Genomic DNA, 15,609 nt, shown 5'->3' with positions numbered 1-15,609 from the left:
GTGCTAAAAATAAAACTTTCAAAAGTACAGAGTGTTCAATAACTCCCAGACCTTTCTTAAAACGTGATCTAGCACAAATGTAAGTACTTATACTTGGACAATCTTAGCCCTTCTGCTTGACATTTATCAAGAGTCAGCCTATAGCATATCAGAATAACCCTTCTTCACCTGATCGCTGTAGCCCCTAGGCAACCTTGCCATTTACTGGGAGAGCTGCTGTTTCTTCTGTCAAGCATCGGCACAAGGAGGCTTCTTTCGTACGGCTGCACCACGCGAGGCTCCACGGTATGGCAGGCAGGCTTCACACACGGAGTGTAACATTTTAAGTGAATACTTACATTGCAGAGGCTGCTTCTGAGCTTTTATGGTTTCATCCCTGTGATGTTTTCTTTGTTGTCAATTAACACTGCATTTTCTGGAAGCTGTTAAATAGTGCAGTCTCTCTTTCCTTTTTCCTTGATGGACTTTGTTCAATAAAATGCCTCTTCTTGAGTAAAAGAACTGGTGGACTATCCTGCACAACTTTATTTTTTACACACAGCCTGTTACTGTTGGGGAGTTATGCCAGTCCATTGCATAAATCCTGAGCAAAATTAGAAATGACACAAGTCAGAATGAAAGTTTCCTGGTGCAATGTATGCTATTTTAGCTACCTGTCCAATATTTCATTTTTGTTATGCAAATAACACATTTCACGCACTTCGTATTAGAATGTTTTTTGGTCAAGAATCAATATGGTTGTTTGCCTGTTCCTACACCCATGATGGATATTTTAGCTTTATATGCACAATACTCTCCCTCTCTCTTTTTCATCAAATCAGTTATATTATCATAAACTGCTATGTCAATATGAAAAGTTCAGCACTTTTTTCTAATTATGCAAAGTTACTTTCTCAACATTCTGGTTACCTTTGTAAAATCTAAGCTTCTAGCTATAATTGTTCCTTTGGGCCACGCAGGGAGGGTAACGCCCCGAAGCTGCTGCTCACTCCTGCCTCCATGCCTCGTCTACACTCAGAGGAGCTCTGAGCATGGCTATCATCTCCAGAGAAGAACAAACAGTAGAAAGGAAATGACCATTTTAATTTTCTAAATCAACCAAACTTGGAAGGAAGAAGAAGAAAATGACAAATCTGTAATCGCAAGACTTTTTTTAGCGGGAGGAAGGAAAGCCATTAAAATATAATAGTACAAAATGTATAAAAAGTAATAAACTACCAAGAACATCTGATGAACCTTTGGGGATGCAAAGCAATCGATAAGCTAAACCACAGTTTACTATCTACTTTCTCTTTGTTCTGCGCACACAAACATTCCTAGTATGCTCAATATGATTAGGATGTTTTAATAAGACACAGAACCACTTTTGTCCGTGTAGTTCTCTAATGAATTTTAAACATTATTGATCATACCTCTTGCACATGACAAATAGCGCGGGCATGTTGTCTGGCTGAGGGCTTCTGCACTGATATAAATGTATTTTTACACTGTTGTTGGCTCAGTCTCAGGCTTTGCCATCTGTAGCAGAAAATATTTCATGTGAAGTAGGCTCTTGACTGTGGTTAGATAATAAAGGATTATACTGAGAAGGTTTGTCAGCAAATATCTGCAAGGGTGCTCCAACCAGCCCGTGTGGCAATGACTTCAGCAGATCCCGAGGGTAGTGATGGGGATTTCAAGGACCCCTGCTGCACACAATATGGCAGAGAAACCTATAATAAGTGATAGAAATAAGTATTAATATTTTTAAAAGATTTTTTTCTTTAAACTAAGCATTTGATTGAAGACCCCTTTCTATTTCTAATAATACCAGTTGCGTCCTCTGGAATGAAAAGATTGCTTCAGTTTACTCATTGCAGGCCCTATTTAGCATTCCTCGGTGAGATAAAATTCCCATTGTCTTCGGCAGGAACTTTGCCTGACAGAAACAAAAGAAACGCTGAATAGGGCCAGAAATAACCCAGTGCAACGCCAGGCTCCCGACTCCGCTGGTGTGCTGAGAGCGCCGGGGGCTGGCAGCGGCGCGGGCACCCCGTTCCCCCGGCTGCCTGCGGAGCCGGAGCGCTCGCCGGGCACGCGGCCAGCGCCAGCCCTGGGTCCCCTGCGGCAGGGCGTCAGGGCCCGACCGGCTCCCGGGACGGCCGGGAGAGCTGACTCGGGTCCATGGCTCCGGCACGGACGTTCCCCCCCAGCTGCCTCCTAATCACTGCTTTTCTCTGGTGGAAGGGATACACGCCAGTGAGTGCACTGACCCACCGGAGGGAGAGCAGAGAAGGACAGGTGGGAAAACACCGCAGTCCCTGGGTTTGACTTTCCCTGTGCAAAGAAGAAAATAAATTGGTAGGAATGAAGAGATGATAACCTGAAATCATCTCCTAGCTGAGAATCATCAGCAGAAATGTTCCATTTCATCAAGCAAAGCTCCTCTTTTTGTTAATCACCTCCAAAAAGAGGGATGATGTCATCACTGCTGTTTTCATTCTTTTAAGCCAAAATAAAGTAGCAATTTATCATCCTTTTCTCGGTGTCACATAAACAAAGGTGCATGCTTATTGCTTACTGTCCCACTTTCCAAACAGCGATGGGATTTCCTTGCAAAGGTGAAGAGCAGAACATTGCTCAATAATCTTCCCAGTGAACTCTAAGAATCAGTACTCCCAGCGTAATTTTAGTGTATGATTTTTGTGACTGGGGCAGACACTGCTTCAACAGGCGTGCCGGCCAACGCGATGGAAGTGTCAGGCTCCCCCCGCTGATCTATTGCGCGCGAGTGCCGGCCGCCAAGGATAAAAGCGGCCTGTCAGAGCAAGACTGATGAGAACACGTTTCATTTCAGACCTTACCGCCGGCTAATGATAAGAAACATGAAAAAACGTAAAGAACATAACTCACTGATTTGCTCGGGAATTTCTTTTCTTTTCTTTTTTTTTTTTTTTTTTTTTTTTTAAGTCATTCTATTTCAAGTAATACCACTTTCATTAAATCCAAATGTTCAGGTTTCAATTCAAACTACCAGAAAGGACTGTGACTTTTTTTTAACGAGTAAGAAAAAATTGCCAGAATAGCCATCACCTCCTCAGGGTGGGTTCTCTTCCTGGGAGGGAGACTGACTGTAATTTGCAGGAGTTAGACACGAACCTTCATCATATACCAGAGGGTAAATTAAAAGGGGTATTCTTTCAATTAAAACAGGAGACTTAGCATGCTAAGAAATTTAGTCTCTTACTGCTGCTTTGTGCCTCAAGCTTTTAGTAAAAAACATTTGCAGCAGACAGTTTGTTTCAGTCACAAGGAATCGATCTGCGAGTCTGTGCGAACGCCCATTAGCCCCGACGCCCTTCAGTCCAGCAGAGATCAGCCGCTCCTCGCCTCTCCGAAGCTGCCTGCGAGCTGCGCCCCGGAGAACGGGCGCTCTCCTGCGGACACCCCGATCCTGCCGGCTCCCGCTGTTAGCTGGCTCCTTCCGAGGCAGACACCACCCTGCCAGCTAGTAAAACACAGAAAAATTCCCCTGCCTGTGCTGCCTTTCATATATTACTTTAAGCTGTGACACGCGACAGCATTTTTTGGATGGAAGCTACTGTTTCATCCATCTGCTTCCATAGAAAGCTTAATTGCATCTCACACTTATCGGTACTAAAAGGCAGCTGTAGCATCCACCAGTCTCAATGAAGACTAACCCATAAAAACATTCCAAAACTGAAATGTCAAAAGCAATAAGGTTTGTTTACCTTCACAACAAACCTACAAATGATTAGCAGTTCCATCCTGATAGGAAAACAGAGGGAAATGAATACCTTAAGCTACTTTATAGGTGTTAACCAATTTTTATTCTCTAACAAAGGTGATGTCTGGATTTCACAAGACCATTTGGTATATGGGTTTTTGCACTGGTTGTTTGTACTTGCTTGGAAAACTCTGCATATGCTTTTCAAGCTGATATTCTTGTTGAATATTGATTCAGGTATGAATTTAATAAATCCAGGCTGCTAAGAATAAGTTGGTTTATCATTATATATCATTCATACGAGCAGGTAGGTCTCATCTCCGTTCTCTGTACATATAAGGACATCCTTTTAAATTAACAGAAATTATATACAAACCGATACTATGATGTTCAGGTAGGAAAAGAAATACAAACTTTTCTGTGGTAAAAAACATGGTATTAACTTTTTAGTCTAAGGAATTTGATTTGTTGCACCAAACAAACGTAGGTGCTCCAACAAAAACTCAGCAAATCAAAAGGGCAAAGCCTAAAAGAGGTAAGAAAGTTAGTCAAAATGTTCTTTTATGATAAGTCTCACTACAATAATGTAAGGCAGCACATTTTGTAGATTTAAGATGCTGTTTGTAAGACTGTAAAACATCTTTATAGAAAGCATATTCTTTAATGGAGAAAGCTACTTTCTGACAAATATGCAAAACTGTATCATTTGTTTCAATTCCCTGATTCCATCTCAGCTTAAAAACAGAGGAACACACTAAATTTTAGCCGTGGAAATTGGAGTAATACCAGTTGTTTTACACTCAAGAAATGATGTTCTGGAACATAACTATGTCCATGAGGCTGGATCCTCCTGTATCAGCTCTCTTGCTGTCGTAAAACATAATGATGGGTCACAGTATGTTTCACATACATTATAAGGACAGGTCTAACTGTCCTTTTTTTTCCCCTTTCCCCAGTTCTGTACACTTTATCACTGTAGATGAATGTTAAGTTCTTACAGTGAACGTCAAGGAACGGATACTAAGTTGAATTAATGAAATTCATGGTCAGCTTTCTGTTTTAAGACAAAAAAAAATCCTCTACCTGTTTTACTTTCTCATTCATTTTTTTATTTTGCCTTCTAGTAATTATAAAATTGACTACTGAAGAGATTTATAGACAATTTTAGAAATGAATTGATTGATCTGAGATTAGAATGCTTGTAAAGTTTTCTGATGATTTAATTAAATTTTCTCTAATATAATTTCATGTGTTTCTTTTCCTGAAAGAACAGCTTTTGTGGTCAATAGTATTATTTTTGCTTTAGAATATGGCAGTTAACTATTAAAGCAGATGCTTTAAACACTATATTGGGCTGCTCGCCAGCTACATTTACATAATTCTGTTGACTTCAGCGGGGTTATACCAATACACACAAAAATTATGAGAAAAGAACAATGATACTATCTGACCGAGCCTCCCTCGTATGATTTTATGCAATTAAAGCTTATTCTTTGGAGAAGAAATTTGCAGGTTCAGGTAAGGGCATTTCCATCTTTTTCAATTGCACACCTTTCCATTGCATTACACCAATGAAAGAATTAGAGCCTTCATATGACTGTGCATCTCACAACAACTCCAGCATTTACTTGACATACAAGTAACTGTATTACAAAGGTCAAGACAAGGAGTTGCAGATAAAATCTTTTTGAGTTTGAAAAGAAAGAACTAGTCACAAGCACAAGCTCCCTTACTTAAACACCATCTTACACTTTAAAATTAACAAATTGCAATAGATTTTTAAACAAGTTTCTGACAAAAATTAATTCAAATGGACTTCAGCTATTTCTTGAGTGTTCACCAAGGAAACCAGGTTGAGCACTGCTGTTAATCATCTCTATGTTTGGGTTGCAAGACCTCCAAGAACTGAAAGCCAGCAGTTACCTATTCTAGGCTGGAGTTGATTGGGGAGATTACATCTTCTCCTGTCTTCTCCAAAAAGCTTTAAAACCAATGTGACCATTCCCAGTTTCTCCCTGGCCAAATTCACCACTTTCGACCATTTCACAAGTGTAACAGTTGGGACACTTTTTCAGAGAGATTCCTATGGCTTGTCGGTATCACAGTACACAGTGGTCACATTCAAGCCTAGTTTATAGTTCCACACAGAAGCCATGGAAGAAGAAAGGGAAAAGCTGATCTCAGAGGATATGAAGCCACACAAAGCAAAGGCCTGGGGAACTGAACACCTCTGCTTTACTTAGCAAAGGGTATAATCCATTGCATAAATGCTGCAGAAGGTGGCAGGCAGAACCTCATCCCATCAGCAGACCTGCCACCCTCCTCACAAGCCAAGATTTATCACAGATATATATGCTAACACAGTTATTTCCCTTTCTTACGTGTCTGTACCTAATACAGTCTTCTCTCTCTTCAACTCACCACCCAGGCATCCATTCACCATTTTTATGGCCCCATTTCTGTTTCACTTTCTTACCTGAAGTTATTCTTTCATACTTCTCCTCTACCATAAACCTTACTACTACTGCCAGGGACTCTTCAAACACTGCCTTCCTAAACTAGGAAAAATTGTAGGCTAGTTTTTCTCTTGCTCATTCTCAGAGGTAAAATCTAAGTTTTATTTCTCTCTTGCTGACCTGGGAAAGAGGGTTCCAAGAACTATCCACCTCAAAAGAGACCCCCAAACCAAAATGTGGTTTCCCCCTGCTTTTGATTCTTTTCCCTGGTTTTTCTTTTCAGTATGATTTCTTACAAAGACTATATAGGGCCATACTTTCCAATACCTTAATCAGTGCCTGCAAACACAGAAGAGTTTTTCCTGAAGAAGTTCATGTGAACAACGGTAGACACAATCAGCTAAATCTAAGTTTCAGGCAGTCACAACACCTAGCAAAAAGGATCACCTCCTCCTTGCTACAACTCGAAAATAAGGATTGCTAAACATGCTGCCTGGATTGGTGAACAATGCTCCCAAAATAATACGCATAAGCAAAGAGATTTAAACAAGCATACTTTAAAGACAAATAACCCAATAAAAAAATACTTTGAATCACAATAAGCACAGGCACTAAGGACTGTCAGGAAGGTCCCTCGAGGAGCCTGGCTGGAAGAGGTGACTGGTCTCTTATTAAAGTCTAAAGTTTCTTCATCCAACTACCATAAGGCACAGTACCAGTTAAAGTGAGTTGAGACCCAACTACACACAGTTATATTATTTGTTTTCATTGTTTGAAAAGTACATAGACTATATACCTCACAAGGTTATAAACTTAATGATTTTTAGCAAAAATGTCTCAAAGGCTCTCATAATTAAGATATAGATGAGACAGAGCCTATCGTGTTCCTTTAATCCCTCAGCAAGCTAGCAACTTTAAGGGTGTCCCAGGAAGCTCTAGTGTCACCTTCTGGTTCACCTGCAAATCCACACAGCATGTCCCTTGCACGGCTTACTTGTGAACTTAAACTCGCCAGGGGGAAGGTCATGCCCTGCATACTTCAGATTAAGAAAGAAACAAATTCTGATCTGTGTTCCCTCAAAACACATAACCTGTGCAGCACCCAGTTCTCTTATTAGATATGACTTGATTGCAAAGCATCTTTGTACATGTCTTTATGGTTATTTGCCTACATGATTTGTCTATGTTACTGATTTTTGGTAGTATTTTACAGTGAAGTGAACTATGAAACTTCCAATGCAACGCAACAACACCAGAGTAGCATGTTATAACCAAGCCATGGGCTTTGTCTTTTTCTTGCTCCCAGCATTTGGTTCATTACCACTTTGCTGCAGCTCCACAAGTACATCCTGTTTAGGACGTCCATTCCACATCTTCCTCATCAACCATTGTACTGTGTGTGGCATGCACCTTCTCGGGCCATGGCATTCCTTGGTTTTATGGGGGAAAAAAAAAGTCACTTGTTAGACAGCTAACAGAAGCAGAAAGGGGAAGACAGTAATCAAAAAACCACCACCTTTGTATACACGCAGCAGTATCCTGCCAGGATGAGACAAAGTGAGGAAATGCATTTCAACAGGAGAGTGAGGAGCGTGGTGGTGATGAAATGGGAGCTGAGTTGCAAGCAGCACAGGGCAAGCAGCCACCAGCTTACCACGACGTGCAACACAGGCACCCGCAACATGGGGCTGCTCTTCCTTATGTGTCATGAGTTTCAAAACCCTTGAAGGTAAAACCCAAACTGTTCTCATAGGCCCTCACTTCAGTTTAATAGAATAGCTCCTTTTTGCTGGTAATCAACTTGTCAGCTTGCAAAAAGACTTTCTGTATTAATATCACCACATTTGATTAACACTACAATGTTGTATGGCACTTAGCCACGGACGAGGCGGCATCCCTGATTGATGGCCATGCTGAAGTGTGCGTGTTCACAGCCTTCTATGCGCTCTGACAATGCTGCCCGACTCACGAGAAAAATACGGCTACAGGGTAGGAGGAAATTTCCTTGTTTTCCGGCTGCTTGTTCTGTTTGTTTAAGCTGCAGACTGAGCTTTTAGCAAACAGAGCAGCCCATGTATGTGAATTTGTGAGGATGTTGCATCTCTGATAAGTTCCCTATTACCATATAAATCTGCTGTTCTCTCAGAAAGTCATTTAATTGTAAATCCCATTAGTTAACTTTCAATAAGTAGCATGTTATTCCTAGTACTTTAACCAAGGTAATGTCAAATAGAAACATGACAAGAAATTATTCTGCCTTTCTGTTCCTGTTGGTGGTGATTTTAGAGTGATTTTAATTAATAAGAGACATTAATATCTCATTTGTAGCTGTTCACAGTTTATATTTTGTAATGGGGAAGTCACTGCTGCAAACAAGACTTGAAAGCTTCACCAGGCGAAGTCAAGGATATGTTGATCAACCTTGTAGTATCCTGCCACACTCGTTATCCATGCAGAAAACTTGTTCCTCTTGCCAGCAGCTCCCAGCCTAAAAACTATTAATATTCATTAGAACTGCCACACTTGTCTACTGAAATTAATCAGTACGTCATAATTAGCCAGAGCTTTGCACATTTTAGCACACATTTTAATAATTCACAGCGAGTGACCTGAAGAATTGGAAGCCAAACAAAGGATGTTTCTGAAGGCTAGATTCAAAGCACAACACTTAGGCGCATAAAGGAACGCAAGTCCAAAAGGTGCCTTCCCCAAGGCACCGCCTCACCCGAGCGAAGCGCTGTTTGAAGGCCTCCCCCAGCTTTGCCAGGGGCAGCTCGCTCGCAGCGGGCTCCGCGTGCGCCGCGAGGCACGCGGGGAGCGAGGCTCGGAACCCAGAAACCTCCCTCCCGCATGCGCGCCCACTCCACGCACATCCCTACCGGAGCCGTTGTGTTTCCCAGGATAGCTCCAGCTTGCCCTGCTGGTACGGCTGAGCTGCTGCCAGCTCAGTGAGCTAACGCCGTTTCGCTGGTCACCTGCCCGCACAGCCGCTCCACACCTCACACGTGTCCAGAACCTCCGAACGACGGCTCCGTTAACAGCAATGATTCGGTTGTTCAATTGCAATTTAATTCAGCTGGAAGAGTACAGGTCCCTCAGCCTCATCCCTCCCTCCCACTTCCATCCGCTCTTCCTCAAGGTCCTAACGCAGAGCTGCATAATGCCATAAGCGGTAACGATTACCAGGACTGTCTGACCTAGGGTGCGCAGCGGGCGCCAATACCCTGCCCTGAAACCCACGGACGTTTTGTCGGTTCACAGGGCCATGCTCATTGTGCTTAAGCACACTTACTTCACCTGATTTTTATTTAAGAATGACACTTCATCAATGTGAATTGTATTATGATAGCAGAAACCTTCCTGAAGTATTTGCAGTCATACCTTTTTGCAGTTCCTCTTTCATCTCCTCCCAGACTTCCGCCACTTCGCTTAAAAGCCCGGTGGGAATTCGCCTTGGCAGCTGCTCCCAGAGGTGACGCTGCCAGCCCTCAGCACCGATCAGATTCGATCCCTGTGGCCTTCTGCTCTAGCACCCAAACTGTGCCGTCCCGCGCGGCCCCAGCGAGAGCGCTGCGCTGCCACTCATCAGCACAAGGCACGGTGCCAGCTTTAATCATTTGCACCCGGCTCATTAGCTGCTGTGACGGACGGTTCCACGGCTCGAACGGAAAGCCAGAGCGCTGCTCCTAAAACTTCCAGCTGGATTGCTCTAGAGAACTGCAATAAAGCAAAGTCACGTTACCAAGTTTTCTTTCCTCATCTGCCCTTTCTCCCTTCTTCTGCTTGTCTAGCATTATTTCTACTTTCAAAGAAGAAAATTTCTTTGAGTTCATGTTTTAGCTCTGCTTTAACGCAGAGGACAGGTTTTTTGGTGCTGTGCACATGACAAGTGAAGTAAACTAAAGTGTAATTCCCATTACTGGTCTTTAAACTGATTTTGGAATCAGAAACAGCTATTTTAGAATTTAGCAGGTTTGCAATGAAATTTGCTTTGGTGAAGAAAAATTCGCCAAAGAAGATAAAGGATTGAATGAGAACTATTGACTAAAATAAGACACAATGTTGTGTGTTCAATGAATAAAATGCAAAGGCAGAAAGGCCAAGGGTGCTGTGTCTAGCACTAGGAGGTTCACACTTCAGAAGACATCCTCACTGCCCCTGTGCCCCAGCACCGGAGTCGTGTCATTTCCCCAGCCTCTGCGTGATTATTTCACCACCTCTCTACATCCTCGCTACAAAGGTATGTCAGCTTTACAAAGCAGTTGGGGAAGCGAAGATTGTTTAATTACCTGGACACAAGATTTACTGATAAGCATAGACATAAAACAGGTTTTGCCCTACCAGTTTGCACAGACCACTGGAGAGAAATAGATTGTATTGATATTGCAACCTCAAAAATCCTGATTCTATCAGAAAGTTCACCGGCCAAAAATTAAGTTATCTCACAGAATCTGTGATTTACACTGTCTGAGGATTTAGTCTTGGGAGATTAAAATTAATGTCAGCAGATTCATGTTAGCAAGTAAAAAATCTACCCTATGTGGAAGTCTACGCTGCCAACATTTTATTTCTTCATTTCTGGAATATTATTTTTTACTTCTTTTTCAAACAGTGAGAAAAAAAATATTCACTGGTCATTACTCATAGTAAAATCTCACACCATTAACTTTATATAACCTTACATGACATTCACTAATCTCTTTGCTTTTAAATAAAAAGTCTGTTTTTACTTATCTATTGACAGATTGATGTTTTCAAACGTTTCCATCCATTAGGAATTTGCAAATTTGTATCATTTGAGATTGAACACCTATACCAACACAAAAGTGAGATGAAAAATTAGTTTATAAATTTGGGAAAGAATCGGACACTTCAAAAAAATTTCTTATTATGAGGCATCTGTTTTCAAACCATTCCCCAAAACACCTGGAGTAACTCTGCTTCCTTCTGATGATGATTCGACCTGCCTTCAGGCAGCTCCCATTAACTAGCACGGAGAGGGATCCAGATGCATTTTGCCAATGGAGAACTAACATTGCCCTTGGCATTAAGGAAAGTTGAAAACACTATGAAGGACAATTTTGAGGAATCAGGCTGAGGATATGGAGAGGCCTTTGGATTCTCTCATTTTAAATGCTGTAATTTGCCATAGGCTATAACTTGTTCAGTTTTTCAAGCATTTTTAACAAAAATAGGAGGAAAAAATATGCAAACAGATTAGTTGTGTGGGTAAAGTATGCTCAGACCGTACAATAACGGCATGTTTTTAGCATTCATGACAACTAAGTTATTTCATTAAATTAACATTTGAATTCAGGTTACTTAGAACATTAAACCAAGTGTACCATTTACTTTCCAGTTAGAGTTGACACAGATCTCAGTAAGTCCAGTGTTACTGAATCATTCTGCAATTATTTTTCTTGTCAGTTTGATATATACATAGTAAATACTACATACATAGTAAATATTTAGTGACTTTTTTCACTTTTTATTTGATTACATTATCTTTCTACTTAATTGAGAGATTTACCTACTAAAAGCCTGTCCAGCCTTTTGTGGATTCAGAGTAGCTGTAAGTTTCTGAGCAGAAACCATAACCTTTGACCAGGCCATCCAAAACTCTCTGCTTTACAAAACATGCCCACCTTCCTTCAGGGCTTGCTGTTGTTAATCTACAGCCACTTGCTCCTGAGAGCCTACCTGTTTCCAGCTGCTATTCCAAGTGTATATTAGAAAGAAAAAAATCTGATAGTCCTTAAAATAAATTTCACCAAAATCTAACCTTTCCAAGCTTGGCTTGGACTTTGATTTTATGCTTAGCTTATGCTTCCAGTGCAGACCTGATTTTTCTTTTCCAGCAGATCCGGGTGTGGGTGCACGCACACTGGGTGGTGAGATGGCATCCTCTTCCCTCCAGAAGCCAGCAAAGAATAGTCACGTGTAACAGAGCCCATTTCCACCAGTTTTAAGACGTCTCTTCATGATACCCCTAAACCCAGAACCAAAAGCAAAACACAGCCAAAGCTGTTATTTAAATGTTTAAAAATTACCACTCATAAAGAAGTCGCTTTAGAGCTTAGTCAAATCCGGCCCTTATTGACATCAACAGTGATTCTGTTACCAAGTTCAGCAGCTAATGCCAGACAAATATGCCAAGACACGTTGTACACAACTGCTAGACCCTCCCCAAGAGAGGATAAGCTGTTTTCCACTTCCACAAAGTGTACTGTTGCTGCAGTTTTGTTCCTCACCTAGTTTTACATTACTGCGACCTGCAGTCCCTGTGTGTTATCCCCGGGGCTGTGGTGCTCAAAACGCAGTGCAGGGTCAGTCATCACCCGATGCAAGCTGACAACTCAGTACTTATAACAGCAGAGATACGCTCCCTAACAACAGCCGAGGGGCTGGCTGTGTCGACGCGCTCACTGCCGCTGATTGACGCCAAGCCACCAGCACTAAGCACGCGTATGTTCCCAAAGAGGGAGTTTACATTCTGCTCCTGCCTCCCACTGTAAAAATAAAGCAATCCAGCATGAGCATGGGGTTGGAAGGCTGCAATGAAAATAGTTAGATCACATTTTGCTAGAGATTAAAAGCACTTCGCAAATGTTTATTGCCCCATGTCGCAGTCTGTGTGCAACTAGGAGACAGAAACTATTGTAACTTATAATTGAGAGCACCTTGTGGCACTGGAAAGATCTGCCAATTTTGCGACCCTTTGTTGGCAAGCATCAAAGGCAGATTTTGCAAACTGCTAAAGAGGTTTCTTTTGCTTTTTGGTTTTTTGCTCCTAAAGTGCAAAGGCTCGTGCCTTGATGGATGTGATTTCTCAGGAATGCAGAACATGCTTCCCTAGGACAGCTACAGAATCCAGAAGAAGAAAATGCAGGAACCGTAATTTACAAATGCCTTGATCATTCCTACAGCTATTTATTCCTATTTATTTTTTAGTAGGAGAGAGAGTCAGGTTCTGGTCCTCCAATCGCCAGTCTTGGAACATACAAACATCCTGTTTGTTTGTTTTTTTAAAAAGAAATGTTTTCCCCAGTCAACCAAACTGGGGAGTTTACTCTCTTCTACTGGTAACTGATTTCCTCTGCTCTTCCTCCTCCATGACATGACTTCTGCTGCAACACTTGGGCTGCGCCAGGCCTCGTGCTGGGTGGGGGGGTACTAGATTGCATCCAGCGCTTTTGGATGCTGCAAGGATTCGTTCTCTTGGCTTAGAGGAATGGCCTTCTGCCATGGGTTTTTGAAATGACTCTTGTCACAGACCTCAGCATTTCCACAATTTCTTTTCCTGTTTTCAGATCCACAAGCCATTTCAGCTGGCATTGTAGCTGCTGATTTAGGCCTGTGATGATGGTGCCTCAAAACAGTTTTGTGTCTTTATTCAGAAGAGTATGAAAAAATAAATGTCCCTTAGAAGTCACCAGGACCAGGCTAATGCAGTCACGACACCAGGCTCAGGCTCCTTTTGGGATTCCTCAAGTGTCCTACTTATCCCCATCAGCTCTACATATCACACCCAGCTTTGACTGGCAACTGTATTTCCATGTTAGCCCAATTCCAATCTAAAAATAGGAAAGTAAGGAAAAATAAAATAGAATAGAGGAGGGAAAAAAAAAGAAAAAGCCAAATGCATATGCATCAGCCCAAAAATGGCTTGGTTCAAAAATAAACTATCCTATGGACGCAAAATGGCATGTTATACACAAAAGAAGTCCCAAATCCACTCCTGTTCTGTTTTTAAAACCTTGAAGCTTTCTTAATCAAAATAAGACAAAATAAAATGCCAGTCCTTTAGCTCCTTTCGAGGGAAATATTACTCCTGTGGTTAGTGGCCTGAGAGTCATTAACCTCTGGATAAATTAACAGTTTCATCTCCAGACCACAAATCAGCCAGCCTGTAGATACAAAGGTGCTACTAAAACCCAAAAGCCAAAAAGGTGTTCTCAGAATGAGAATTCACCGCAGCCTACACGATTCAAGCAGCACATATGAAACTACTTATGAAATAAAAGAGTGTAAAACAATTCAGGAAAAGAACAAGTACAAACCAGCAGAGGAAATCAGTTGCCAAAGGCATTCATTATGGAGTGATTCAGCCAAAGGAGCAGGTCCCCAAAATCGTTTTAAATTCTAGGCTCACAAGCAGCTCCCTTACCATACTTGTGCAGCCACTCTTTGGAGATGTGAGGAGGACTCACAAGCAGACTGTGATATTCATCCTCAAGGATCCTATGGCACAGGAAGCCCTAATCTTCCATACACTGCTGAAATGCAGCAACTTTCTAACAAGCTCAAAGGATAATACAGAATCTAATTACACAGAGTGCAGTTCTGTAGAAAACTGAAGGGATTTTTCTTGCAGAACTTCCCTGGCTTGTTTAACAACCAGGTGCCCCAGGTTTGGTTCCCTATCTGCCTGGGTTCGTACAGCGGTTCCTACTATCTGCCAATGTCAGGTTTGACCAATTCTGCTCAGGCCCGTGGGGCTCTCGCATTACCTGCTGCAGTAACAAGTGACTCCAGCCCTGATGCAACTGGACCTGCCAAACAAGGGAGAGCAGCTAGAAATGCCAGCAGAGGATGGATGGCTGCAAAGGGAAGGAAACTGCACATACATTCAATTTTTCACCCTTTTCTAAATAAATGAACCATCAAGCCACTGACAAGTGTGAAAACAGAACAGTTACAACTTGGTCAACATCACAAACCTAGTTAATAGGATCTGAACTAAAACGCTGTCAGCCGACATAACGATTTGTTGTGCAATGGCTAAATGCCTAGCAACAACTTCGAGCCTATAAAGCATGAACTGAAGGGGAAGAAAAGCTGGAAGAGTCAGATACACTGCTAGAAAATTCAGGATCAGAGGAGAAGTTAAATGTGCAGCTAGCTTCACAGCATGCGCTGCGTGTAGCTACATCTGAGAAGGGCTCAGTAATTCGACCTCAGGCAGAGCCTCTGGACAGCAAACAGTGAAGGGAAATAGGAATACAGCAGGGGTAGCTATTTTTTCATTTGCAGGAGGATATGTATTTTTAAATACTTAGAGACAGATGCAGCTATGTCAGCAGTTCTGGAATTTGGGGTAAGTGCACGTTTCACAGGCACAGGTGCAGGCAAAGCTACACAGATAAAGGGCAAGTACTCTTTCTGGATAAAATAAGGTATTTGCAGCACACCAGAGATCAAAAAATGAGAGATGAAAAGGGCTACACCACCCTGTTTAAAGGGCAGATCTACCAACAAGGGATGTAACAGATAGGTTGCTGAATTGGCTTATATGAGACAGGATCCTATTCTAAAACTGATGCAAATCTAGAGTAAATCTGGAGTAAAGCCTGAGCCATTCTGGCACACAACGCATAAGGCAGATCCTCAGTGCTAGCTCCATCGAGAACCAGGATTTAATTTGTC

General features: G+C 41.9%; 1 long non-coding RNA gene across 1 annotated transcript; it reads right to left on the bottom strand.

Annotated features, from left to right (window-relative positions):
* Positions 1-9,686, bottom strand: LOC134144222 (uncharacterized). Its single transcript, XR_009959315.1, has 3 exons — positions 9,565-9,686; positions 1,413-1,712; positions 1-583 (listed from the first exon to the last, which is right to left on the bottom strand). It is a non-coding gene; the product is annotated as an uncharacterized LOC134144222 (long non-coding RNA).
* Between the last annotated feature and the right edge of the window lie 5,923 nt (positions 9,687-15,609).

Source organism: Rhea pennata, chromosome 9 (genome assembly GCF_028389875.1).
Source record: "Rhea pennata isolate bPtePen1 chromosome 9, bPtePen1.pri, whole genome shotgun sequence".
Taxonomy (NCBI): Eukaryota; Metazoa; Chordata; class Aves; order Rheiformes; family Rheidae; genus Rhea; species Rhea pennata.
This window is presented reverse-complemented; position numbering and strand designations above follow the sequence as displayed.